The sequence below is a fragment of the Lepus europaeus genome, chromosome 13 (assembly GCF_033115175.1).
Source record: "Lepus europaeus isolate LE1 chromosome 13, mLepTim1.pri, whole genome shotgun sequence".
NCBI classification, from domain to species: domain Eukaryota; kingdom Metazoa; phylum Chordata; class Mammalia; order Lagomorpha; family Leporidae; genus Lepus; species Lepus europaeus.
In genome coordinates this window covers 40,471,899-40,498,410 of record NC_084839.1, presented here as the reverse complement: position 1 = coordinate 40,498,410, position 26,512 = coordinate 40,471,899, and the positions used below count along the sequence as shown (strand labels likewise).

At 44.7% G+C, this 26,512-nt stretch overlaps 1 protein-coding gene across 2 annotated transcripts in view; it reads right to left on the bottom strand.

The window, feature by feature from the left end:
- The window catches only part of PPM1B (protein phosphatase, Mg2+/Mn2+ dependent 1B), a 78,341-nt gene extending 53,748 nt beyond the window's left edge, over window positions 1-24,593 (bottom strand). For both annotated transcript variants that reach the window (XM_062209362.1, XM_062209361.1), the window contains exon 1: window positions 24,176-24,593. The gene's annotated coding sequence lies outside the window, so the exon portion shown is untranslated. The remainder of the gene's footprint in view (window positions 1-24,175) is intronic.
- Between the last annotated feature and the right edge of the window lie 1,919 nt (window positions 24,594-26,512).

Genomic DNA, 26,512 nt, shown 5'->3' with positions numbered 1-26,512 from the left:
CACAGTAGTCAGGACTTGAATCAGCACTCTGATATGGGATGAGGATGTCTCAAGTAGTGGCTGAACCTGCTGTGCCACAACTCTACCCCTCAACGTTTTTTCATTTCTGAAATCCTGTCAATAACTTCACACATATACATAATCTTGCTTTTATTTCAAGTGCAATAAAATCACTGCATTTATTTGAACTACCTTCTCTTATTGTACCTTTTCTTATTATAATCACCTATCAGAAACATTAAGGGTTGGGGTTGGCATTGTGGTACAGCAGGTTGAGCTACCACTTGCAACACCAGCATCCCACATGAGCATCAGTTCAGGTCCCAGTTGCTCCACTTCCAATCCAACTCCCTGCTAATGCGCACCTGGGAAAGCAGTGCCCAAGTGCTTGTGCCACTGCCACTCACAGGGGAACCCTGGATGCATTTCTGATTGTGGTCTGGCCCAGTCGTGGCCATTGAAGCCATTTAGGTAGTGAACCAGTGGACTGAAGATCCCTCTGTTTCTCCCTCCAACTCTGCTTTCAAATGAACATAAAAAAATGCATTCCCTTTTTAAAAAAAAGAAATACTAAGGGTTATCAAACCATTAAATAGCTTTACTATCAAAAAGCTTAATTCACTTTGAAAATCACAGATTATTTTGTGTGAGCCCAATCCATAAAGTTCCACTGTGCTGTCCAACTATTCTCTGTTGCTGAAGATCCCTGGTGGTTTGGTTTTGCTTTTTAACGTATAATAAAATGGCTTGATGAGTACTGACGAACGTGTACCTTGTATAACTACCACCAAATAAAAATCAAGAGCATTTCCATCACTCCAGAAGTCCTTTGTGCCCATTTGAAGTCACTCTCTCTTGGCCCCTCCAGACTTATACCACTGGTCTGCTTTCCGTATTTTTGCTGTTACTAGATAATTTCATCGAAGTGGAATCACAAAAGTATTACAGTACTTGCCCTCCTTTGTCTGGCTAATTTCAGTTAGCATGTCTTTGAGATCTATCCATGTAGTGTTTATCATTAGTTGGTTCCTTTTTACTGCTTCCATGGCTGTTTAAAACTTTGGATCTGGGGGTCAGTGCTGTGGCACAGAAGGTTAAGGAGCCACCTGCAGTGCCGGCATCCCACATGGTTGTCAGTTCATGTCCTGGCTGCTCTACTTCTGATCCAGCTCCCTGCTAATTGCCTGGTAAGGCAGCAGAAGATGCCACCCATGTGAGAGAACCAGAAGCAGCTCCTGGCTCTGGCCTGGCCCCGCCCTGGCCATTGCAGCCACTTGGGGAGTGAACCAGGAGATGGAAGCTTGCTCTCACGCTCGCACTCTCTCTTCCCCTATCTCCACCTTTCAAATAAATAAATCTTAAAACACACACACACACACACACACAAACTTTAACAGATCATAACACAGATTGGGGCAAAGCCTTCAAGAAGGAAGATTACAGAACAATACCATTAGCTACCTACATATACGTCCATTAACAGACTCAAGTTGTTGGATCCCTGCCACCCACGTGGTAGACCTGGACTGGGTTCCTTACTCCAGGTTTTGGCTTGCCCCAGTCCTGGCTATCGGCAACATTAAAGCCAGCAGGTGGGAACTCTGTCTTCCTGTTTCTAAAATGAAAATTTTAACAGCTTATTATTATAAGGTAAAAGAATTCCTTCCCTTAATCAAAACACTAAAATTTTTAGCTAATGTTGCTGAAACCAGCTGGAGTTCAAGTTCCCATTCTTATGTGACTACCTGAATGATGAAATAAAGGGTAGGGTTACCTTGGATGCCACCACACTTTTATGCTTGATCTTATTATTTCTACAAGACTGATCCAAACAAAGAGAGAGAGAGAGAGAGAGAGAGAGAGAGAGAGAGAGAATCACCTTTTTAACTTCTGCAAAGAACCCCAGGAATAAAATAACTGCTCTTCCAACTCCCAGTGGTTTTTCAATTAGCAATGAGAATAAAGTGAGTTCAGGACTATATGGTTTAACTTCTAGTTGTTCACTGCCCTCCTCTCTCTCAGATGAACAGAACTAGATTATACAAAAAGGGGAGAAAGGAATAATAAAGGTTTCATGTGGTATTCTGAGGAAAATTTAATTATAGGTCTTACTGTTTAGCCATGTTAGTGCTGTTAAAAGCACTTAGTGCAATATGATAAACATGACCCTGATGTACAGTCACAGTGCTAATAATCATAAAAGGAAATTTACTCTGGAATATGGTCATAGTATGTCCAACATGGCTAGAATATTTCATTTGCAGGCTATTTCTCATAATTTTTTAATTTTTTAAAAAATATTTATTTATTTGAAAGGTAGAGTTACAGAGCAACAGAGGCAGAGAGTGAGAGAAGAGAGCGAGAGAGAAATGACTTCCATCCACTAGTTCACTCCTCAAATGGCCACAACGAGAAAGCTGGGCCCATCAGAAGCCAGGAGCTTCTTTCTGGATCTCCCACGTGCGTGCAGAAGCCCAAGTACTTGGGCCATCTTGCACTGCTTTCCCAGGCCATACAGAGAGCTGGATTGGAAATGGAGCAGCTGGGACTTGAACCAGAGCCCATATGGGATTGCCAGCACTAGCAGGCAGCGGCTTAACCCACTGCGTGACAGCACTACCGCCTCTCATATTATGGCCATTTCAGTATCCAAATTACTAATATTCCTGGTAAAACACTTCAAACACCAATGTTTCACTTGATAGAATTAGTAATAGGTACTTAAGTACTTTCTGACACTTGATAGAGCTGATCATCTCATTTCTGGAAACTACATGTATGTTGACTTTCAAAACACAATAATTCACCTTTTTTTTTTTTTTTTTAAGATTTTATTTATTTGAAAAGCAGAGTTACAGAGAGAGAGGAAGGGAGACACGGAGAGATGGTCCATCCACTGGTTCACTCCCCAAATGGCTGCAACAGCTGGGACTGGGCTAAGCTGAAGCCAAGAGCCAGTAGTTTCTTCCTGGCTCCCATATGCCCATATGGGATGCAAGCACTACAGATGGTGGCTTTAACCCACTCACCTTTATTCTCTTCCTTTCAGTGTCCCAAAGAGGGAAGTGGGCCCACCCAGACAATTCACCTTCAACCCAAAACATGGTATCTGTCTTCTAGTGCCATTTCACTGCTTCAGCTATCAATTCTATAATGACTTCTGGGATTAATTTTAGTCTACATTTCTTTTTTTTTTAAAGATTTATTTATTTGAAAGTCAGAGTTACACACAGAGAGAAGGAGAGTCAGAAAGAGAGAGAGAGAAGGAGAGGCAGAGAGAGAGAGAGAGAGAGAGGTCTTCCATCCGTTGGCTCACTTTCCAACTGGCAACGACAGCTGGAGCTGGGCCGATCCAAAGCCAGGAGCTTCTTCTGGGTCTCCCACGTGGGTGCAGGGGCCCAAGGAGTTGGACAATCTTCTACTGCTTTCCCAGGCCATAGCAGAGAGCTGGATCAGGAGTGGAGCACCCGGGACTGGAATCAGCACCCATATAGGATGCTGGCACTGCAGGCAGTGGCTTTATCTGCTGCAATACAGTGCCAGCCCTTAGTCTACATTTCAAACATTGAACTTGACTATGCTATATATCTCTTGAAACATAATTGAATACGTCACCTCTGGACCCAAACCATCTTCACAGCCTAATCTATCTGTATTAATAACAGAATTCCTGGGGCCAGCGCTGTGGCATAGAAGGCTAAGCCTCACCTGAGGTTCTGGCTTCCCATATGGCACCAGTTTAAGTCCCAGCTGCTCCACTTCCAATCTAGCTCCTTGCTAATGTGCCTGAGAAAGCAGTGGAACATAGCCCAAGGGGCTCCTGCACCCATGTAGGAGACCTGGATGAAGCTCCTGGCTCCTGGCTTCAACCAGGCCCAGCCCCAGCTGCAATTTGGGGAGTGAACAAACGATGGAAGATGGATCTCTCTCCCTCCCTCCCTCCATCACTGACTTTCAAATAAATAAATAAATCTAAAAATAAAAGACAAAATTTACTGATCCTTAATCTTAAAAAACAAAACAGAATTCCTCTTCTAGTGACCCAGGGCAGAAACCACAAGTCTTCTGATGAAAATCTAGCCACTACACATTAAGTCCCTACATTCCAACCATCTTGCCTCTTACCCTATCATCCTAATCATCCTAATCTTAAACATCATAACCTAATACGTTGATTATACAGCTGCTTCCTACTTGGTCTCCCTGATTTCAATCTCCTTCCTCTAATCCACCTTGCAGATTATTACTGGTTAAATTTCCCTAGAAATTTAATATCCTGACTCAAGAAGATATAATTGTTTCCCACTTCCCAAAACACATTAAGTATACAGTCTGGATTTCTGGATTTACTTATCAGGAACCTTCCACTTTAACATACCCTGCCTAGGCCCACACAGCTCAACAATATAATACTCAAACCCTCCTCGGTCAAATTTTGCCTACTTTCTTTTGCTAAGTGAACCAAATCTTTCAAGGTACATATAAAATCACCCTTTCTCCTTGATACCATCCCCAACCCTTCACCCCACCCTCTCATCACTCCTAGACAATCATACACATTCCTTGCAACATTTTTTACCCTCTAATTCTAACTTGTGACCTTAGCACATAGCAAGTATTCAATAAAATGTTTACTTGAAAGATACTTCAAGAAAGGATATCCTAAAGCAGCTATTGCAATCATCCCAGAAATATTAAATCTGAAGAATCTAAAAATCTACTGTAACATTTATTAAATACAAGCAGTCCTTGATTTCCAGTTATTTTACTTTTGGTAATTCACATTTAAAACACCCTCTTGCTGCAAGACAGAGGGTACACTAATTAACTTATGTCATTTATTTGTTTCCTGATGATTTACATAAAGGATCTCTAACTCCTATGTTAGTGGAGCCCTAGCCTTTTTAGAGAACATCTTTGGCCCTAAGCCAGAATCTATTCAGCATACCTCATTCTAGGGTACTTAGGCTTAGGGCTAAAGAAAGATAGAGCAAGATCAAATAGAAGAAAGGGAGACACATATGGAGGAAAAGAACTATATATACAGGATTATTTACCTTAAGCATAAAACAGTCACTATCCTTCCACCTCCGTATTACCATTCAAGTACTAACCTTACGAGCATTCACTTAAATCCAAACACTTGGGGGCCGGCACTGTGGTGCCTTGGGTAAAGCCATCACCTGCAGTGCCGGCATCCCATATAGGCACCAGTTCAAGTCCCAGCTGCTCCACCCTGATCCAGCTCTCTGCGATAGCCCAGGAAAGCAGAAGATGCGCTAAGTCCTTGGGACCCCGCACCTGTGTGGGAGACCCAGCAGAAGCTCCTGCTCCTGGCTTCGAACTGGTGCTGCTCTGGCCATTATGGCTATTTGGGGAATAAACCAGTGGATGGAAGACCTTTCTCTTTCTCTCTCTCTCTTTCAAATAAATAAATCTTTAAAAAAAAATTTTTTTTTTAAGATTTTTCTGTCACACAGTGACAGAAAGAAAGAGATTAGGAAAGACAGAGACGGTTACCAGGGCAGGTGCTGTGGTGCAGCAGGTTCAGCTGCACCCATATCAGAGTGCCTGGCTCAAGTTCTGGCTACTCCGTGATTCCAATCCAGCTTCCTGCTAATGCTCCTGAGAAGGCAGCAGATGATGGTCTAAGTACTTGAGTTCTTGCCACCCATGTGGGAGACCTGGAAGGAGTTCCTGGCTTCGGACTGGTCCAGTTCTGGCCATTATAGGCCTTTACAGAGTGACCCAGCAGATGGATCTTCTTCTCTGCCTTTTCTTTATCACTCTGCCTCTCCATAAATAAATATATATATATTTTTTAAAAAGCACTTATCCCTTGAATAGTATCAGGATAGAAGAGAATATATAAATACAAGAGCTGGCATTGTGGCACAGTGGGTTAAGCCACTGCCGGCAACACTGGCATCCCATATGGGTTCAAGTCCTGGCTGCTTCACTTCTGATTCAGCTCCCTGCTAACGCGCCTAGGAAAGTAGCAGAGGAAGGCCCAGAAGCTTGGGTCCCTCACACTTATGGGAAACCCAGAAGAAGCTCCTGGCTTTAACCTGGCCCAGTCCTGGTCATTACGGCCATTTGGGGAGAGAAGCAATGGATGAAAGACTTCTCTGTCTCCCTCTAACTCTACCTTTCAAATATATAAAAATAAATCTTTTTAAAAAATTATAGGGGCTGGCACTGTGGCGTGGCATGTTAAAGCCCCATGTAGGCACTGGTTCAAATCCCAGCTGCTCCACTTCCAATCCAGCTCCCTGCTAACGCACCTGGGAAAGCAGTGGATGGCCCAAGTCCTTGGACCCCTGCACCCACGCAGGATGCCTAGAGGTGGCTCCTGGCTTCAGAAGGGCTCAGCTCTAGCAGTTGTGGCCATTTGGGGAGTGAACCAGTAGATGGAAGATTTCTCTTTCAAATAAATAAATCTTTAAAAAAATTATAAAAATACCAATAATATAAGCACCAACTATATAAATACAATACCAATTTTATACCACTACAATGACAGAAGGAAAAAAACACAAATTACAGATCAGAGGTCAATAAATGACTTTTGAAATTAAAACTATGCATTTATTTGACAGAGACAGAGGAAAAGCTCCCAACTGTTGGCTCATTCCCCATATATCTGAGATAGCAAGAACTGGGCTGAGGCCAAAACCAGTAGCTGAGAACCTAATCCGGGTCTCCCACAGAGGTGGCAGGAACCCAATTTCTTGGGCCAGCAATTGCTGCCTCCCAGGGTCTGCACTAGCAGGAAGCTGGAGTCAGGAACCACAGGTGAGGCATCAAGCCCAGGCACTTTGATTTGGGATGCAAACATCTTTTAGGCCAAATATCCACCCTAAACTTCTGCATAGTCACATAGTAGTTGCTATTGGCTCTCAGGATCATATGGTCCCTGTCCCAAGTACTCACTTCCACCATGGTAGTAGGTAAGCAGCCAGAGACAATATGTAAACAAATGAACTTGACTATCTTCCAGTAGAATTTCATTTACAAAAATAGGCAACAAGCCAAATTTGACCAATGGACTATAGCTAGAAAACATTTGTCTAGATCTGTCTTTGAAAAAGAATCAGTAAATCTATTAGGTAAAAATCTGAAGAGGAAATAAAACTGCACAGTAACAAAATAACTCCATGGATTACTTGGTAATAACAAACAATGTCCCATCTCTGTGAAGACATTTGTCAATCATCACAGTTCGGAGTTCAAGCTTAGCACTGCTAATACTGCAACAGGCATTTGCGATTCCTGATGTAAGAGAACAGAAGTATCCTGACCAAAACATTTAACATGAATTTAACAGCCATTAGATACAACAAAAAATTAAAGAAGTCAAAGCTTAAGTTTTAAACAAGAAATTAAAGAAATAATCAGACAAATTCTGAATATAGAACAACTTACAAGATAAACAACCTCTTCAATGAGTCATTTTTTAAAAGTAGGCATTCAAATACAGTAACTCATGATCCTTGGTTTGGCTAGAGAGAAGCAACGTATTTCTGACCCAGCTGAGGTAATCTGAATATGGATGGGGACCAGAGTACTTAAAAGAAGTAAATGTTGTTACGCGAGATAATAATATTGTAGGTACAGAAGAAAATGTCATTTTCTGGAGATTTATACTTAAATATTTATGGGTAAAGTGACATGATGTTTATAATTAATTTTAGATGAGTCAGCAAAGATTATGTTTATATAAATGAAGCAAATAGAGCAATGTCACAAATTCAATGTTTATCCTCCTCCTACCCCAAAACCTGTATGCTTAAATTCTACTCCCAACACAATGGTATTAAGAGGTGGGGCCTTCGGGAGATAATTAGGTCCTTATAAAAGTAGAGGCAGGGAGCCTTCCAGCTTTCTGCCAAAAGATGATACAACTAGAACACCAGCACCTGCAAAGCGGTAAGAAGGCCCTCAGACTCAGATCAGCTGGAATCTGGAATCTAGAACTTTCCAGCCTCCGGAACTGAGAGAAATGAGTTTCTATCATTTAGAATACCATAGACTGAGTAGCTTGTTACAGCAGCCCAAAAAACTAAGACATAAAGACACAAAATACTGTTGAATTTAGGTTGTTGGCACACAGGTGCTCAGTGTGCTATTACGTTCTGTAGGATTAAAATTTTTCATAAAAGGGCAAAATACATACAGTATGATTTTTAGTTTATTAAATTTTCTTCATTACACTCCCACATCATATTAAGGTAGTCCTAAGTCTCCCCCAAGTTAAGGTTGCACATCAAAACATACCCTAAGCCGGTGCCGTGGCTCAATAGGCTAATCCTCCGCCTTGTGGCACTGGCACACCGGGTTCTAGTCCCGGTCGGGGCGCTGGATTCTGTCCTGGATGCCCCTCTTCCAGGCCAGCTCTCTGCTATGGCCCGGGAAGGCAGTGGAGGATGGCCCAAGTCCTTGGGCCCTGCACCCCATGGAAGACCAGGATAAGTACCTGGCTCCTGTCTTCGGATCAGTGCGGTGCGCTGGCTGCAGCGCGCCAGCCGTGGCGGCCATTGCAGGGTGAACCAATGGCAAAGGAAGACCTTTCTATCTCTCTCTCTCTCTCACTGTCCACTCTGCCTGTCAAAAAAATAAATAAATAAATAAATACCCTAAATAAATTCCCCAGGGGAGACCACAATGGAGTTTCTGGCTCTTGGCTTTGGCCTGGCTGTTGAAGTCATTTGAGGAGTGAACCAACAAATGAAGATATCTCTCTCTGTCTCTCCATTTGTTGCTTTACCTTTCAAATAAATAATATAAAAAAAATTTTTCCTCCAGAAGGTCATGGCCCTAATTTTTTTTCTTTTAAAACATTTACTTAACCAGCTGCGTCATAATGCCAGCAAATAATTTTTCCTTTTAAGCATCTGACTTCTACTGAAAGTAATAACTAGCTGGAAATTACAGTATTTGGTACTCTGATTAAGACTGCTTTTTGGAGGGCTGGCATGTGGTATACCAAGTTAAGCCGCCACCTACAACGCATGCGTACCACACGAGGGCTGGTTCAAGTTCCGGCTGCATCCGATCCAGCTCCCTACTAATGCACCTGGGAAAGCAGCAGAGGATGGCCCAAGTGCTTGGGTCCCTGAACCTACAATGGGAGACCCAGAAGCAGCTCCAGGCTCCTGGTTTTGGCCAGGCTCAGTCCCAGCAGTTGCAGCCATTTGGGAAGTAAGCCAATGGATGTTAAGATCTCTCTCTCTCTCTCTCTAAATATTAATAAATTCTACCTTTCAAATAAATCTTTAAAAATATATTGCTTTTTATTCATTTTAGGGAGATTGTTTATAAAATATGCCTGTAATTCCTAAATAGTATTTTTAATTTTTTTTTTTTGACAGGCAGAGTGGACAGTGAGAGAGAGAGACAGAGAGAAAGGTCTTCCTTTCGCCGTTGGTTCACCCTCCAATGGCCACATCGCGCTGATCCGAAGCCAGGAACCAGGTGCTTCTCCTGGTCTCCCATGCGGGTGCAGGGCCCAAGCACTTGGGCCATCCTCCACTGCACTCCCGGGCCACAGCAGAGAGCTGGCCTGGAAGAGGGGCAACCGGGACAGAACCCGGTGCCCCAATCGGGACTAGAACCCGGTGTGCCGGTGCCGCAAGGCGGAGGATTAGCCTATTGAGCCACGGCGCCGGCCACAGTATTTTTAATTTTTATCTAGTAGGATCATTCATATACCTGCTCCCTCAGATGGCAGTCTTAAATAATTTTTGTTCTCTACAGTACCTAATGCTAACAGACAATATTCATTAGCTAAATAAAAATGAACAGCAGGATATTTGTGCTCATATCATTGGCAAGTAAACTTCCCTTTTCTTATCGCCTACTCCCCTTTGCTCCCTAAAAGGCACTGTTTTTATGAAAAAAATTTGTTTAGCCAATATTTATGGAACACAGTACAGGTGCATGTGTAAATCAGCACACAATACTAACAGTGACTACCTTTATTTAGCTTATACTCTAGTAGACTAGAACTTCTGAATTTAGAGTCAAAAGGACCTCAAGATATCATATGGTCCAGCCCCCTGCCATAACTCTGCCTTACCTCAGATCAAAATGTTAGGTTACAGTTTAAGGCTACTCAACCATGGAGTAAGTATCTCATAAACCACGGAATCATTAAGCAGTTGAGAGGGACTCTCAGAGTCTTCTGGTCCTGAGTTTAGTACTCCTGCAATTTACCATAGGTCATTTAGTACTAGTAGTAATAATAATAGTAAAAGCAACAAGAAAGCACTTAGCAAAGGTTATCAATCACAATGTGTCAGATGCTACATTAACAGCTTTACATGGATTATCTCAACCCAACAATCTTAAGAAATACACTATCATCACCTTTACAAATGAGAAATGATGTTTAGAAATAGTAACTTGCTTTAAGTTACCTATCTGGGGAAGGCATTGCAGCATAGCAGGATGAGCCACTGCCTGCAATGCCAGAGTCCATTATGGGCACTGATTCGAGTCTCAGCTGCTTCACTTCCAATCCAGCTCCATGCTAATGCCCCTGGGAAAGCAGTGGAAGATGGCCCAAGTCTTGGGACCCTGCCACCCACATGGATGCAGCTCCTGGCTTCAGCTTGGCCCAACCCTGACCATTGTGGCCATTTAGGGAGAAAACAAGTGGATGGAAGATAATTCATTCTTTTTCTTTCTCTCAGATCTCTCTCTCTCTCTCTCTGTCTCTCTCTCTCTCACACCCCTTCCCTTTCTAACTCTGCTTCTCAAAGAAATAAATCTTTAAAAAAAAAAAGTGGTAGAACAAGGATTCAAATAGAAGTATCTAACTTTAGATAGAGTCAAGGCTCCCAACCACCATTCTGGAGCTTTTCCAGAAACATCATTCACTGCAAGTATAAAGCTTCTTACACTTAACACACACTTAAAAACATACAGCAGGAAACAGTGCTAAGCATCTTACAGCATGACCTGAAAGTACAGAGTGGCAATTATTCAGAAATATTTATCTAAATCTATTGAGATGTCTCATTCACATTTGTAAAACAATACCAACGTCATCACATTCTGCCAACCTCTCCCATTGTCTTTAATTTTTTTTATTAGGCAGGCAGAGTTAGACAGTGAGAGAGAGACAGAGACAAAGGTCTTCCCTCCATTGGTTCACCCCCCAAATGGCTACCAAGGCTAGCACGCTGTGCCTATCCAAAAGCCAGGAGCTCTTCCTGGTCTCCCACGCGGGCGCAGGTGCCCAAGCACCTGGGCCATCCTCCACTGCCTTCCCGGGCCACAGCAGAGAGCTGGACTGGAAAAGGAGCAACCGGAACCAGAACCCGGTGCCCACATGGGATGCTGGTGCCGCAGGCGGAGGATTAACCAAGTGAGCCACGGCGCTGGCCCCTCCCTTTGTCTTTCACATATACTTCTGAAACTACTGTTACCTAGCATCTCCCAAACTTTTTTGCCAAACTGACAACCAACTAGATATCATTTATTTTTACATTGTCAGATCAGTTTCAATCCTCTTGAATAAAACACAGAGCCACTGTGATAACAGTCACTTTTCCACAATTAACTTTTCATTTCTAATCCTTTATATTCAAAATATAGCTTACACATAATTTGGATATGTAATATAAATCTGAACAAAGACAGCCACACCTACATGAACTCCCCTCTTTAGGGTGGTTATAGAATCTGAAAACATACATATTATGTTAACCTATTCTACAGTGTAACTTCCATAAACAATTTACTGCATATCCATCTGTGTTTCTAAATTTGGTGGCCACCCTGTATTTTAATAAAATCAAGCAAACAACCACAGAGGCAGAAGCAACACAAAGCAAAAGCACAGGAGAAGAGCAAATAACCTGAACCAAAACACAAACTTATCACTAAGAAAGAGTCAAAGACAGAATAAGAACAATAACATCATGTAAATCACAAATGCTTCCAAACCTCTGCTACCCTTACAACTGGAGTTACAATTTAGAAGGCTTCAGACATCCACATTCAAATCGAAGAGGAAGTTAAAGTCCCAGCTAGCTACTCCACTTGCAATCTAGCTTCCTGCCAAGGTGCCCGGGAAGACAGTGAATGGTCCAAGTATTTGGCTTCATGCCATCAAGCGAGAACCCTGGATGTAGCTTCTAGCTCCTGGCTGCGCCCTGGCTGCGCCCTGGCTGCGCCCTGGCCCAGCCCTGGCCCAGCCCTGGCCCAGCCCTGGCGGTTGCAGGCATTTAGGAAATGAACCAGCAGATGGAAGATCTGTCTTTCTCTGCCTTTCAAATAAATAAATAAACCTTAAAAAATAAAACTAGTCATCTGAGGATTTATTTGGGTGCAGTAAATGGGTGTCTCAGGTCATGAATGCAATTAATGTATTTTTTTTATACTGAGGCACTAAAATAAAGTCAATTTGCTTTAAAATAAAACATTGATTCAATGCAGAAATCAAGATCACATGAAACTTATAAATGAAAGCAAAAGAAGAATTAAAAACAAATGGTTAAAGACCTCTCGTACCTAAGTGTGCAATGTTTATAGAAAATCAAGGCATCTTCATCAAACTGGATCATCCTTAGGAAAGCTATAGAACAAAAAGCATAAACTAAGCACCTGCTTCACATCCCTGTGAAATACAACCTCATGCAGAAATTCACAATATAGAAACAACAAAAGCACAACAAGTAATGTGACAGCAACAAGATAAAAAGCAGTAATATACAGACTAATCAGATCACAATAAACCAGAGACAAATGGGCACCATTAGCCATCTTTTAACAGAACTATCAAATAACTGGAGAAGAAGAGGAGGCAAGAAAAGTACTGACAGTATTATCAGACACTATCAGTCAACGACTGATGGAAGTGCAAAAATAGCAATAAGGTATTTTCCCAACACAAATGACAATATGCATTTTATAGGTACATGTCAAATTACTTAAATACAGGCAAGTGTTTGGTGTAGTGGTTAAAATGCCACGTGTATTGCCCACATCCCATATCAGAAAGCCTGGGTTAACGTCCCAGATCTGCTCCTAACCCCAGTTTCCTGACAATGCACACCCTGGGAGGCAGCAGGTCATAGCTCAAGAACCTGGGTCCCTGCCACCACATGGGAGACCTGGACTGAGTTCCTGGATGCTGGCTTCAGCCTGGATCTGAGGAGTCAACCACTAGATGGGAGATCTCTGTCTCTCTGCCTTTCAGATAAATGAAAACAGAGATTAAGTGGGGCTGGTGCTATGGCAGACTGGGTAAAGCTATGCTTTACCTAGACCAGGCTGCTCCATTTCTGATCCAGCTCTCTACTTTGGCCTGGGAAAGCAGTAGAAGATGGCCCAAGTCCTTGGGCCCCTGCACCCGCTTGGGAGACCTGGAAAAAGCTCCTGGCTTCTGGCTTTGGATTGACTCAGCTACAGCTGTTGCAGCCATTTGGGGAGTGAATCAGTGGATGGAAGACCCCTCTCTCTCTCTCTCTCTCTCTCTCTCTCTCTCTGCCTCTGCCTTTCTGTTAACTCTGCCTTTCAAATCAATACATCTTTAAAAAAAATTTTAAAAATATTTAAAACAGACTTGCTCAAAGTCTTATTCACCCTCCTCCTATGATTCCACCATCTCTCCCATCCTCCCTTCCAGGAATTCATGTACCAAGGTTGGAGAATAAATGAAAACATATGAAGCTCCTGGACTTCTGTCATGTCTTCCTAATGTATTCAGGGGTCATTTTTCTTTGGGTCAACTTTTAGGCGAAAATCAATGTCTCAGAGCCCTCGTTTGGCCTAGCAGTTAACATGACATCTGAGATGCCCCCATCCCATTATCAGAGCCCTTGGGTTCACACTCTGCACCCTTTTCTGGCTTCCTTCTAATGCAAACCCTGGTGGCAGGTGGTAGCTCAAGTAGTTGAGTCCCTTCCTCGCCTCCCCGCCAGGAGACAGGAATTGAGTTCCTGGTTCCTAGTTTCACCTGGCACAGCCCTTGCTGTTGTGGGTATTTTAGGAGTGAACCAATAGATGGGAGCTCTGCCTGTCTCTCTCTGCCTCTCCAGTAATTTTTTTTTTTTTAATTTATTTTATTTGAAAGGCAGAGTTACAGAGAGGCAGATGCAGACAGAAGGAGAGAGAGAGGTCCTCCATCTGCTGGTTCACTACCCAAATGGCCGCAAAGGCCAGAGCTGGGCTGATCCGAAGTCAGGAGCTTCTGGTTCCCCCACGCAGATGCAGAGACCCAAGAACCTGGGCCATCCTCCACTGCTTTCCCAGGCCATAGCAGAGAGCTGGATCAGAAGTGGAGCAGCCAGAGCTCAAATCGGCACCCACATGGGATGCCAGCACTGCAGGCGGCAGCTTTACCAGCTGTGCCACAGCACCAGCCCCTCAAGTATTTTAACAAATAAAATAAAAGCAATATCTTCTCTTAGTTACAACAATCTTCCTCTTTCTCCTTTCACACTCAAGGTTTTGTTCAATTACACAAACATTATTCTTACTTTCCTTTTGTTAAAAATAAAGCTCTTAACCACAGCTTTTAAGTATAGTATAGAAAGCACTTAAATGCATACATCTCAAATTCCCCATCAATTTTTTAAGCCAGACAACACAAAGGGAGCAGAGTTGTAATGTAAATTGAGGAAGAGCTGTTAGTCATCAGAATCTCAGATTGAGGGCAGGGATTTTGTCTGTTTTGTTCAGACTCCAGCCTGAAATGGTGCCTGGCATACAGAAGGCACTCAGTGAATGCAAGAATAGCTGGGGGTTTGGAGACAGGGTAAGGGATGCTATAGACCAAACACTATTAGATTATTCTTAATTCTTTACTCCTCAGTGGGTTGGCAGCCTACAGTAAACAAAAGTAACAGAAAGCCTCCCAAAATCTAAACTTCATCTCCCATGCATTCTATCATTTGGAGCTTGCATTGCATTTATTCCTTCTTTACAAGGAACTAGGGGGCCAGCACTGTGGTGTACTAGGTTAAGCCTCCACCTGCGGTGCTGGTATCCCAAATGGGCATGGGTGCGTGTCCCCACTGCTCTTCTTCTGGTCCATCTCTCTGCTCTGGCCTGGAAAAGCAGTGGAGAATTCAGATCCTTGGGTCTCTGCACCTGCGTGGGGGAGCCGGAAGAAGCTCCTGACTCATGGCTTAGGACTGGCATAGCTCCAGCCATTGAGGCCATTTGGGGAGGGAACCAGCAGATGGAAGGCCACTCTGTCTCTCAAATAAGTAAATTAAAAGGCGGGGGGAGGGGGACACTTGTGTTCAACAGAGTATGACAATTCCTCACCTCTGAGTTGAAAACTTTCAGGTGTGGGGAACCTTTTTTCTGCCAAGGGTCATTTGAATATTTATAACATCATTGACAGGCCATACCAAATTTTCAACCTAAAAACTAGTCTACTATAGACTGGCAAAGCAAGACCAGATGACCTCGCAGGCCTCATGGACCTGAAGCCAGATATTCCCACCCCCGCAGAAGAAAATAAAAACATCTTGCCTAAGCAGAGGAAGCACCCATGAGCACCCAGGGGCTGGTGTGGTGGTGCAGTGGGTTACCCTTCCACTTGTGACACCTACAACCCACATCCGAGTGCTGGTTGCAGTCCCAACTGCTCTGCTTCCGATCCAGCTTCCTAATGCATCTGACAAGGCAGCAGAAGGTGGCCCAAGTGCTTGGGCCCCTGCCGCCCACGTGGGAGACCAGGATGGAGTTCTTGGCTCCTGGCTTTGTCCTGGCCCAGCCCTGGCTGTTGCAGCCATTTGAGAAGTAATCTGTCTCCCCCTCACTGTTGCTCTGTCCTTCAAATAAAAATAAATATTTTTAAAAATCTATTAACCATCCCTTTCCAATGTTAGGAGTATTCCTGATACCTGTATCAAGAAAAGAAAATGCAATTAAAGAATACATGACATTACTCTCAAGTTTAAAAATGCTTTACAGGTCATTCTACATTGTCCTTTATCAAACATGATTCGTCTCAGGTATGTACCTCCTATCAAGCAAAATGTATTCACTTGTTTATTTTCTTTTACATTACAAAATTTGATTCTACCTAATAATACATTCTAAAAATTTTCTGTAAAGAGGATGGGTGTTGGAGCACTGAGGGTTAAACCACTACTTGGGATGTCCACATCCCATACTAGAGTGGCAGTACGAGGCTCTGTTACTGTTTCCGATCCAGCTTCCTGCTAATGTGCCTGGGAGGCAGCATATGATGGCTCAAGTACTTGCGTCCCTGCCACCCATATGTGAAACCTGGATGGAGTTTCTGGCTTCTGGCTTTGGCACATGGCCCAGCCCTGGCTATTGCAGGCATTTGGAGGGTAAACTCTCCATTGGTGGAGAGTCAGCCAATCTATCAAATAAATCTTTTTAAAAAATGAAAAAAAAAAAAAAACTTTTCCATAAAGAAAAAGGGTTTTTTCTATTTCTGTCATACAAATATACTTTTCATTCAAGCCTATTCTGAAGTGAAGAGCATTCTAAGACAAAAATAACAACCACCCTAGAGCAGGTCTTAACCTCCTTCTATCACTGTAAGACAAGCTCCTTAATAATCAACAGATACCTTCCTATGTGTCTCTCCTTTAGTATCAAATCATATGTGATCACATCTTTTGTTCACAGAATTTAAAATGCTTTCAAGTAGTGATATATTTTGAAACTTTAAAATTTCCAAGAAACAAATCAATTTAATGCCAATAAGCATAATCTTGGTACTTTAAAACACTCCAAAAGACAACTTTGAATCTATTTTTAGCAAGTTAATATTAAAATATTTGGTAAGCCAGAAAAAGCTTTAAATTGGTAAGCTGTGCTCTAAGTGTTAAAAAGCATGTAAAGGGGACCGGCGCCGGGGCTCACTTGATTAATCCTCCACCTACAGCGCCGGCATCCCATATGGGCATTGGGTTCTAGTCCCGGTTGCTCCTCTTCCAGTCCAGCTCTCTGCTGTGGCCCGGGAAGGCAGTGGAGGATGGCCCAAGTGCTTGGGCCCCTGTACCCACATGGGAGACCAGGAAGAAGCACCTGGCTCCTGGCTTCAGATTGGCGCAGCGCCAGCCGTAGTGGCCATTTGGGGGGTGAACCAACGGAAAAAGGAAGACCTTTCTCTCTGTCTCTCTAACTCTGTCAATAAATGAATAAAAAGCATGTAAAATGTATATCTAATAAATGCACTAACAAATTAAAATAGTCACGTGCCACATGTTTCAGTGAGGAATCACATATCCAACAGTGGGCTCCTAAGATTATAATGGAACTGAAAAATTCCTGTTGCCTCCTGTTTTTATTGTACCTTTTCTATATTTAGAAACACAAATACTTGTGCTATAACTGCCTACACTATTGCATGCAGTGACATGCTTTACAGGGCTACGGCTGAGGAGCAGCAGGCTATCCCTTACAGTGCAGGTATATAGTAGGTTACACTACTTAGGTTTAAGTACCCTCAGAGATGTTCCCAATAACAAAATCACCTAACGATGCATTCCTCAGAACCTGTCCCTGTCACTAAGTAGCACAAGACTGCACTACCACTGATCAACCTACTGTGTTCTCCAAGTTATTACAAAAGTTAATATAGAAGACACACGTTATGCTAAGATATCCTAGATGTAGTCACAAGTTGACTGTAGTAAAATACAAAGATAAAAGCTTAGTGGGGAACTCTCATGTATCATGATTTACCACAATTCAGAAGTAATGTGTCTATGTCTGCTACTAATTCATTAGGAGGAGCCAGTGCTGTGGCATAGCGGGTAAAGATGTCACCTGCAATGCCAGCATCCCATACAGGCGCCGGTTCAAGTCTCAGTTGCTCCACTTGCCATCCAGCTCTCTGCTACAGCCTGGGAAAGCAGTAGAAGATGGCAAGTCCTTGGGCCCCTGCACCCAGGACCTGAAAGAAGCTCCTGGCTCCTGACTTTGGATCGGCATAGCTCCAGCCGTTGCAGCCAACTGGGGAGTGAACCAGCAAATGGAAGACCTCTTTCTCTCTCTCCCCCGTGTAACACTTTCAAGTAAATAAATTTAAGAAAAAAATTACTAGGAGAAATATCGCACCCTGAAATTTGAAAACTTAAAAAAATTATAAACTATCATAGTATTTACATTTCCTAGAATGCTAGATGTTACTAAACTAAATCTCAAAATCTTTAAACAACCTGAGAAATAAATGTGTACTATATATAGATTACACTTTTGGAAAACTGCAATACATTATCAAGAATTTAGTGGAGTTCTTTACATCTGAACACTGAACTATCTGGTCAAATCAGGATAGTCTAAGCAGTGATTGTGTTTCAGGCAAGGATTATAGATGGAATAATGAAAAGTGTTAATCTTCTTAACTCAAGTCTACATAGAAACTAATCCATAAGAAATGTTCACAAAAAAAAATTCAAGACAACTAGTCATACATATTAGCACACTCAGTCAAAAGGATGAAAAGTTACTCTGTTATTTTAAAACAATGAATTGATGTAACAAAGTATCAACAACAAAAACAAAAACAAAGCAGTTTAGGGGGCGGACATTTGGCAAGGCAGTTAAGACGCCACTTGGGATGCCTATATCCCATTTCAAGTGCCTGGTTCAGTCACAGCTCCTCTACTACCCATGCAGTTTCTGGCTGCTGTGCACCCAGAAGGCAGATGATAGCTCAAGTACTTGGGTCCATACCACCCACATGGGAGACCCAGATTCCAGTTGCAGGCTCCTGACTTTAACCCGGCCCTGCCCTGGTATAGGCATTTGATGAGCAAGTGAACCAGTAGATGGTAATAACTCTCTCCCTCTGCCTTTCAAATAAATGAAAATAAAAGGTCTTAAAATACAGATTATAAAAGCTAATGTACACCTTTTTCCTTTTTTCCTAAGATTTATTTATTATTTATTTGAAAGTCAGAGCTACATAGAGAGAGAAGGAGAGGCAGAGAGAGAGATAGAGGTCTTCCATCCACTGGTTCATTCCCTAATTGGCCGCAATGGCCAGAGCTGCACCAATCCAAAGCCAGGAGCCAGCACCTTCTTCTGGGGTCTCCCACGTGGGTGCTGGGGCCCAAGGACTTGGGCCTCTTATACTGCTTTCCCAGGCCATAGCAGAGAGCTGGATGGCAAGTGGAACAGCCGGGACTCAAACTGATACCCATATGGGATGCTGGCAATGCAGGCAGCGTCTTTAACAACTACGCCATGGTGCAGGTCCCATGTACACCTTTTTCTTTACCTGTACACTTGTTAGATCAGCTGCCAGTAGCTAATGGCAAGCCCTATCACTTTAGTATAAACTACAAAACCCAAATATTCACAACATCTACTTATTTTACCTTCACTGTTGGAATACAGGGTAGTGAAATTGGAAGTAGTCAAGATAATATATTTGGGATCTACCCAGTTTCAAGGAATCTTATTTCATATCCCCAAATAATCAATTTTCCTAATCAACAAATCTGTTGACATGGTATGCAAGATATATTCTTCAATTAAACTTTAGGATGCTAACATAAATAGCAGTAGGCAGTTTCATTCAAATTCTGAAATTAGCTCACTAAAAGGAAAAATTTAAATACAATGTGAAGAATCACTGAAAATCCAGAAATACCGTCTATACCAAAAAATTCCCTTACCAGTAGGTGATATATAATTAAAGCTATTACTCAAAAAAAGTTGATATTAAAATTTTAGAATTCAAGGCCGGCGCCGCGGCTCAATAGGCTAATCCTCCGCCTTGCGGCGCCGGCACACCGGATTCTAGTCCTGGTTGCCCCTTTTCCAGGCCAGCTCTCTGCTGTGGCCCGGGAAGGCAGTGGAGGATGGCCCAAGTGCTTGGGCCCTGTACCCGTGTGGGAGACCAGGAGAAGCACCTGGTTCCTGGCTTCAGATTGGTGCAACGTGCCGGCCATAGCGGCCATTTGGGGGATGAACCAACGGCAAAAAGGAAGACCTTTCTCTCTGTCTCTCTCACTGTCCACTCTGCCTGTCAAAAAAAAATTTAGAATTCAAGAAACTTCTACTCTCTGATACCACTGTTTGTTTGCCAACTAATTTTTCTTTAAATCAGTGAATTCAGAAAGGCTTGTTTCACAGAAAATGTAAAATATTTTGTGTTGTATTTTAAGGAGTTACATAGCTTATTGATGGGCCACTGTTAGAATACTATTTCAGGGAACAGCGTTGCAGCACAGCCGGGTAAGCTGCCCCTTTTGTGACACTGTAATGCCTTATCTCAGAATACTGGTTGGAGTCTCAGCCTCAGATCTAGCTCCCTGCTAATGCTAATGGGAAGGCAGCAAGAATGTGGCCCAAGTACTTGGGCCCCTGCCACCCACATGGGAGATCAAGATGGAGTTCCTAGCTCCTAGCTTTCACCTGGCCCAGACCTGGCTGCTGTAGGCATTTGTGGAGTTAACCAGGGGATGGAAGACTGATGTCTCTCTTTCTCAGCCTCTCCTCCTCCCTCTATATAGCTCTGCCTTTCAAATAAATTAAAAAGAAAACTATTTCACTTCTCTCTACACTAATATAAAAAATGCTTTAAAACAATTACACATAATATGTAAATATTAATAAAATATAATTATATATATATATAACTAGCATCAATGTGAGGTAGAAGAAATATCACCCCGGTATCATGTACAATAAATGTTCACCAGCCTACTTACAAGGGCATGTCTGCAATCTCTCCACTAGTGGCTCAGTCAGCTTTTAATGAATCTCCATAAGCACCAAGGTATACTCTGGCAAATTCTCCTCTTTCAAGAGTGCCAAAAAACAATCAGCATCACATTTGAATTTAAAAGACATGAACTACAGCAAAGTGTAACTTTTCACAAGAGCCACTTTTTCTACCTTTCAACTTGTGAATCAGCAGTTCTTGGAAGCTTGGCTATTTAAGACACTACACCACTCCTTCAGATGATGTAATCTTACAGGATTTAGTAATTATGTGAATTACTAACATAAAATGTTATTTACTGACATGACCACCAAACTGCAAATGCTTTCTCACCTAGTTCCTGGAGTACTCATAGAAATCAGATACGAGGGGCTGGCACAGTGGCACAGCTGGTAAAACCATCGTCTGTGACAGTGGCATCCCAAAAGGGTACTGATTCCAGTCCTTGTTGCTTCACTTCCAATCCAGCTCCCTGCTAACGTGCCTGGGAAAGCAGTGGAAGATGGCCCGAGTGCTTGGGCTCCTGCCCATGCACCCATGTGGTAGACCCAGAGAAGCTCCTGATTCCTGACCCAGTAGTCCTGGCCATTTCAGCCATCTGGGGAGTGACAGCGGATGGAAGATCTGTCTGTCTCTTCCTCACTCTTTCAATTAAATAAATCTTTAAAAAAAAAAAAGGAGGGGGGAGGGGGCCCAGTGCTGTGGTGTAGCAGGTGAAGTCGCTGCCTGCAGTGCTGGCATCCTATATGGGCACCAGTTCAAGTCCCAGCCGCTCCACTTTCAATCCCACTCTCTGCTATGGCCTGAGAAAGCAGAAGATGGCCCACGTCCTTGAGCCCCAGCACCCGTGTGGGAGACCTAGAAGACGCTCCTGGCTTTGGATCGGCGCAGCTCTGGCCATTGCTGCCAACTGGGGAGTGAACCAGTGGATCGAAGACCTCTGTCTCTCTCTCTCCCTCTGTGTAACTGACTTTCAAATAAATAATCTTTAAAAAAAGAAAAAAAGAAGAAGAAAGAAATCAGACACCCAGTGTGTTTAAAGCTCTGCTGGTCACTTCTAAGAAAACAATCACACCAACAAATCCAGAGCCTGCAAGGCAGGCTTCCTACATGGGTGCCGATTTGAGACTCAGTTGCTCCACTTCAGATCCAGCTCCCGGCTAACACACATGGAAAAGCATAAGATGGCGCAAGTGTTTGGGCCCCTGCACACATGTGGGAGCCCAGCAGGAAGCTCCTAGTTTGTGCCTGGTCCAAGCCTGGCCGTTGCTGCCATTTAGGGAGTGAACCAATGAATGGAAGATCTCTCTCTCCCTCCCTCTCTGTAACTCTGCCTTTCAAGTAAATAAAAAAATACTCTTTAAAACATACATGCAGGCCGGCGCCGCGGCTCACTAGGCTAATCCTCCGCCTTGAGGCGCCGGCACACCGGGTTCTAGTCCCGGTCGGGGCACTGATCCTGTCCCGGTTGCCCCTCTTCCAGGCCAGCTCTCTGCTGTGGCCCGGGAAGGCAGTGGAGGATGGCCCAAGTGCTTGGGCCCTGTACCCCATGGGAGACCAGGAGAAGCACCTGGCTCCTGCCATCGGATCAGCGCGGTGCGCCGGCTGCAGTGTACCTACCACGGCGGCCATTGGAGGGTGAACCAACGGCAAAGGAAGACCTTTCTCTCTCTGTCTCTCTCTCACTGTCCACTCTGCCTGTCAAAAAAACCAAAACAAAACAAAAAAACAAAAACATACATGCAAACAAATCCAAAGGCTAAGGTACAAAACTGGGGAAATTTTTTAAAAATTGATATAAAAGCTCAAATAAAAATATACTACTCCTAATAATACATCAACATAAAAACCACTGCAGAAAACTGTGATAAGACATTATGAGAGCAAAAACAAATGGAGAGAGGAAAACACAAACAACAACCATTAAAAGGAAAAAAAAAAAAGACAAAGGCAGCTTTGAGAGAAAGCAAGCACAGCTAAAAAAAAAAAAAAAAAAAGCTAATCCTGAAAAAAATTCTGTTCCAAACATTAATTTTTAAAACTTCTATAATAATACACAGTCCATTTGGGAGACCTACAAAATCTCATCTTTAAAAAAAAAATCACCATTTTAATATTACTTCAACTAAACATTTCTTTTAAAAACCTGTACTCTTGAAAAAGTCCATTATAATAATTAGAACAACTTGCCTCACTATCAAGAAATGCTCCATTTAAAAGTAGGCCAACAATAGGACTATGCTATTGCACAACAGAGAAAGTAAATGAAATAATATCTATTAACATGCAGCGTCCATGGCAAGTTTCTCCATCTCCCAGGACATACCGTGACTTACAATGTCTTCCCTGAACCAGCTACCACTTCTCCATCCATGCAGTAGCTCACATAAAAAGAGTTCCTGTGTTAATCCCACAATAAACCGCAGTAATTCTCACATCACAGGAGTTGTAAACGTTTGTTGACAGAAAAAGAATGTTTTTCCCAAAATAGCTACATAACACGAAGACTACTAGAATTCCTAAATAATCCTTCGACAAGACTCCTGCCAACTTTATTTTGATAGGTTAAACATGTGGAGACTATTTTAAAGGCTCTTTAACGGCGACTTTATCCAAACAGCTTCTAGCTTTAGCCTACAGTCTTTTTTTTTTTTTTTTTTTTTTTTAAGTTTTGGAAGACTCGAATCCCGACGACTTCGGGCTGCTATCAAACGCTTAAGGAAACACTTTTGCCAAATAGGATGGGCCAACGTCCTAGATCTGCTAAAGCTGACACGAGAGGTCACGCAACTTTAAAAAAAAAAAAAAAAACAACGAAGAAGCAACTATTTGCAACACTCGCTGGGTCCTTCATCTTTAAAATTACTTCAGTGTCATGTACACACCCCACGTTAAATACTACTGTCTGTACAGAACACCAGGTTTAAAGCATTACATAAAACGGATCGACAAAGCTCATCAGCCTCCTGTTCACGGGACCCTGGCAGACCGGGGTCCTGACCACAGCCGCTCCAACTAGGAACTCCGCTGCTAAGAATGACATCGAAAAGGACGGGGCTGGGAAGGCCGGGAGGCTGATGAGAGACCGGCTCAGGGCCGCCCAGGAGGAAGGGCACGGGGGGACGCCCGGAGCGGGGGCTGAACGAGGAAGTGCGGCGGGGCGCAGCGCGAGGCTCGGGCTGAGCGAGCGTCCCCCGGTCAGCCGTGCACCAGGCAGCGGGAGCCCAGCGCCTTCTCGCCCACGAGAGGCCGGCAGACTGCGGCGGACACCGGGCAGCGGTTGACTTTCCCGGCGTTCGAGCAAACTCCGGTGCCCTCCCCGCGCCCTACGCCGAGAGCGCGGAGGCGGCGGCCGGGGAGAAGGGCCTACCCAGCAGCCAGGCCCGGCATGCCGCTGCCCGGACCCGGCGGCAGAGCGGGGACGGAGGCCCCGGCCCGCAGCCCGGCGCACCCAGGAACGCACCCGGGCCTCGGCGAGGCGCCCAGCGGCCTTACCTGGGGCGAGGGAGGGAGGCGAAGTCTAGGGCTTCTCGCTCGCGCCCGCCGCCGAGCCCCCTGCGGCTCTCGGCCCAGGTGTCCAACCGAGGCACGGCCCAGCCTCAGCCGTCGCTTCGCCCTCGGGGTCTCGGCCGCTGCCTCCGCCGCCTCCGGGGCTGTTTACACCGCCCGGCCCCTCACGCCGCCGCCGCCGCCGCTGCCGCCTTCTCTCCACCCTAGCACCGCTGCCGACTCGGCCGCCGCCACCTCCTCCGCCGCAGCCTCGTCTCTCTGGAGCATCTTCCAGCCAGCGAACACTGAGAAACAGAGACTCCAGCTGCGCCGGCAGGAAACTCCCCCGCAACTGCCAGGGGGACCAGGCGGTCAGAGCACCGGCGGCTGTTCCGCCATTGAGCAGCAGCCGCTCGGCTCCTTCTGCAACCCCCTCCCCGTACCCGGTCGTCCCCGCCCCTCGGCGAGCCCCGCCCCCCGCGCCCGCCACTGGGACACCACGCGTCCTCTCGCGGCCTCCGGTTTGTTGAGAGGCCTGTCAATCACCGCTCCCCTCCCTATTCGGCTCACCTGGTACCTCCAGACTTAGTTTCCCCGCCTACACGGCCCCGCCTCTGAGTTCCTAATTTCCCATTGGACATCAGTGACCACATTCAATTGGCAAGGCCAACTATCCATCAAACACCGCCCACTGAGTGAGACCCAACCCTTCATTACCATTGACTTCATTCAGCCCCGCCTCCGCTGCGCACCACCTCCCGGACGTCGTGGACCAGCCCACCCTACCGCCCATACGCGAGGGACTCCGTCAATCAAATTACGCCCACCTGCGCCCCGCCCCTCACAGCCCGAGCCTCAACAGCTCCCTTTCCTTATTGGTCCAAACGGTGGTCCGAACGCTCAGTCATTGGCTTTCTGTGTGTGTCCGTCACTGAATCAATTTCCAAGTCCGTCACACAGACGTTTTTTAAATGAACGCGCAAAAGGCGGGGAGGTATCCGAAAGCGATTGGCTGGCCGTCAAAAACGGTCAACCCCAGAAAGTGTGCGGGTCCTTCCCGTTCTGCCAGAGCCGTGCCCCCTCAACTCTGACCTCTAAGCCTTGAGTTAAACAACCGCCATAAAGGACCCGACGGGCTGGCCAGTTATAGGTGTGGAGGCCTAGACCCACCCGCAATTGCAGGGGGCTGGCTAGTGATTGGCTAATAAAGTCTTCCTAGGCCCCTCATTGGAGGAAATAAACGCCTCTCTTCGGCGCAGAGACGGGAAGCGACCGCACAGACGAAGCCCCGAAGTGGGCTGGGAAGAGGCGGTTGTTTTGCTGCGGCCGCGGGTGGAGGGTGGGAAACGGGGAAGGCAGGGCTCTGGGGAGGTGTTGCGGGGAGGAGAAAGACCCGGATGTTTCCTAACAATGAAATCATCGCCGACCAATCAGAGCCGCTCGGCCAGGCTACCTGCCGGACCTGTCTCCGGAAGGGAAGGCAGTGGGCGGGAGATTGAGGAGCAGCCAGCTGAGAACGTGGGGCAGGTGATCCTGTCAGTAGGAGTCTCTGCTGCGAGGGGTTACTTTCATTTCTTATGCCCCCTAATGCCTGGCGTTCACCCCCAGACATTTCCTTGTTTGGTTTTTTTTCCAATCAGCATGGATTTAAGCGAGAACTCCTGAGCTTGGCTCTGACGTTGACTAACTAGTTCCTTCTGCTGTTAATGAACGCCTGCTGTTTGCCGGGCCGGAGATAGGAAAGTAAATTAGGCAAAGGCGGTGCAAGAGGATAGGTAATAATTGAAACCCTTCAAGGATGGTGACGGCATAAAGGATCCTATCCTGGGCATGGGTTTGCCGAGGAGAGCTCCAGAACGAATGGCGGTGGGGCTCAGTAGGCAGAAGATGGAAGTGACGGTGATTTCCTCCTGCGGCCGACTCAGACTAGAAGCTGCTGCCAAGTTTGTTCCCCCAAAGAGGCATTTCAGTACTTCCCTTAGGCTATTTTTTATGCAAATGCCCTGAAAAAGGATTTAAACCTCAGTCACACCTTCTTGTAAGTTGGTCTTGGCAGATGCTCAGATGCAACAAAGGGCTTCTCCACTTAGGAGCTGTCCGTGTTTTCGGAAGAAGAGCAAATCTGGGAATAGACAATTGCACAGGCCCATGGTGAGGATAGCAGAAATAAAAACTAAGTCTTGATTTCAATTCAGGCTGTTTTTTAACCTACTCAGGTTTGTATGAGGAAGGATGGTGCTTCTTACAGCAAGTGGAATAAACACCCAACATCAGAATCAGCTGGGGCACAAATTCTCAAATGCACTCATGCCCACAAAATCAGAGACTCGGGGATAAGGCTCA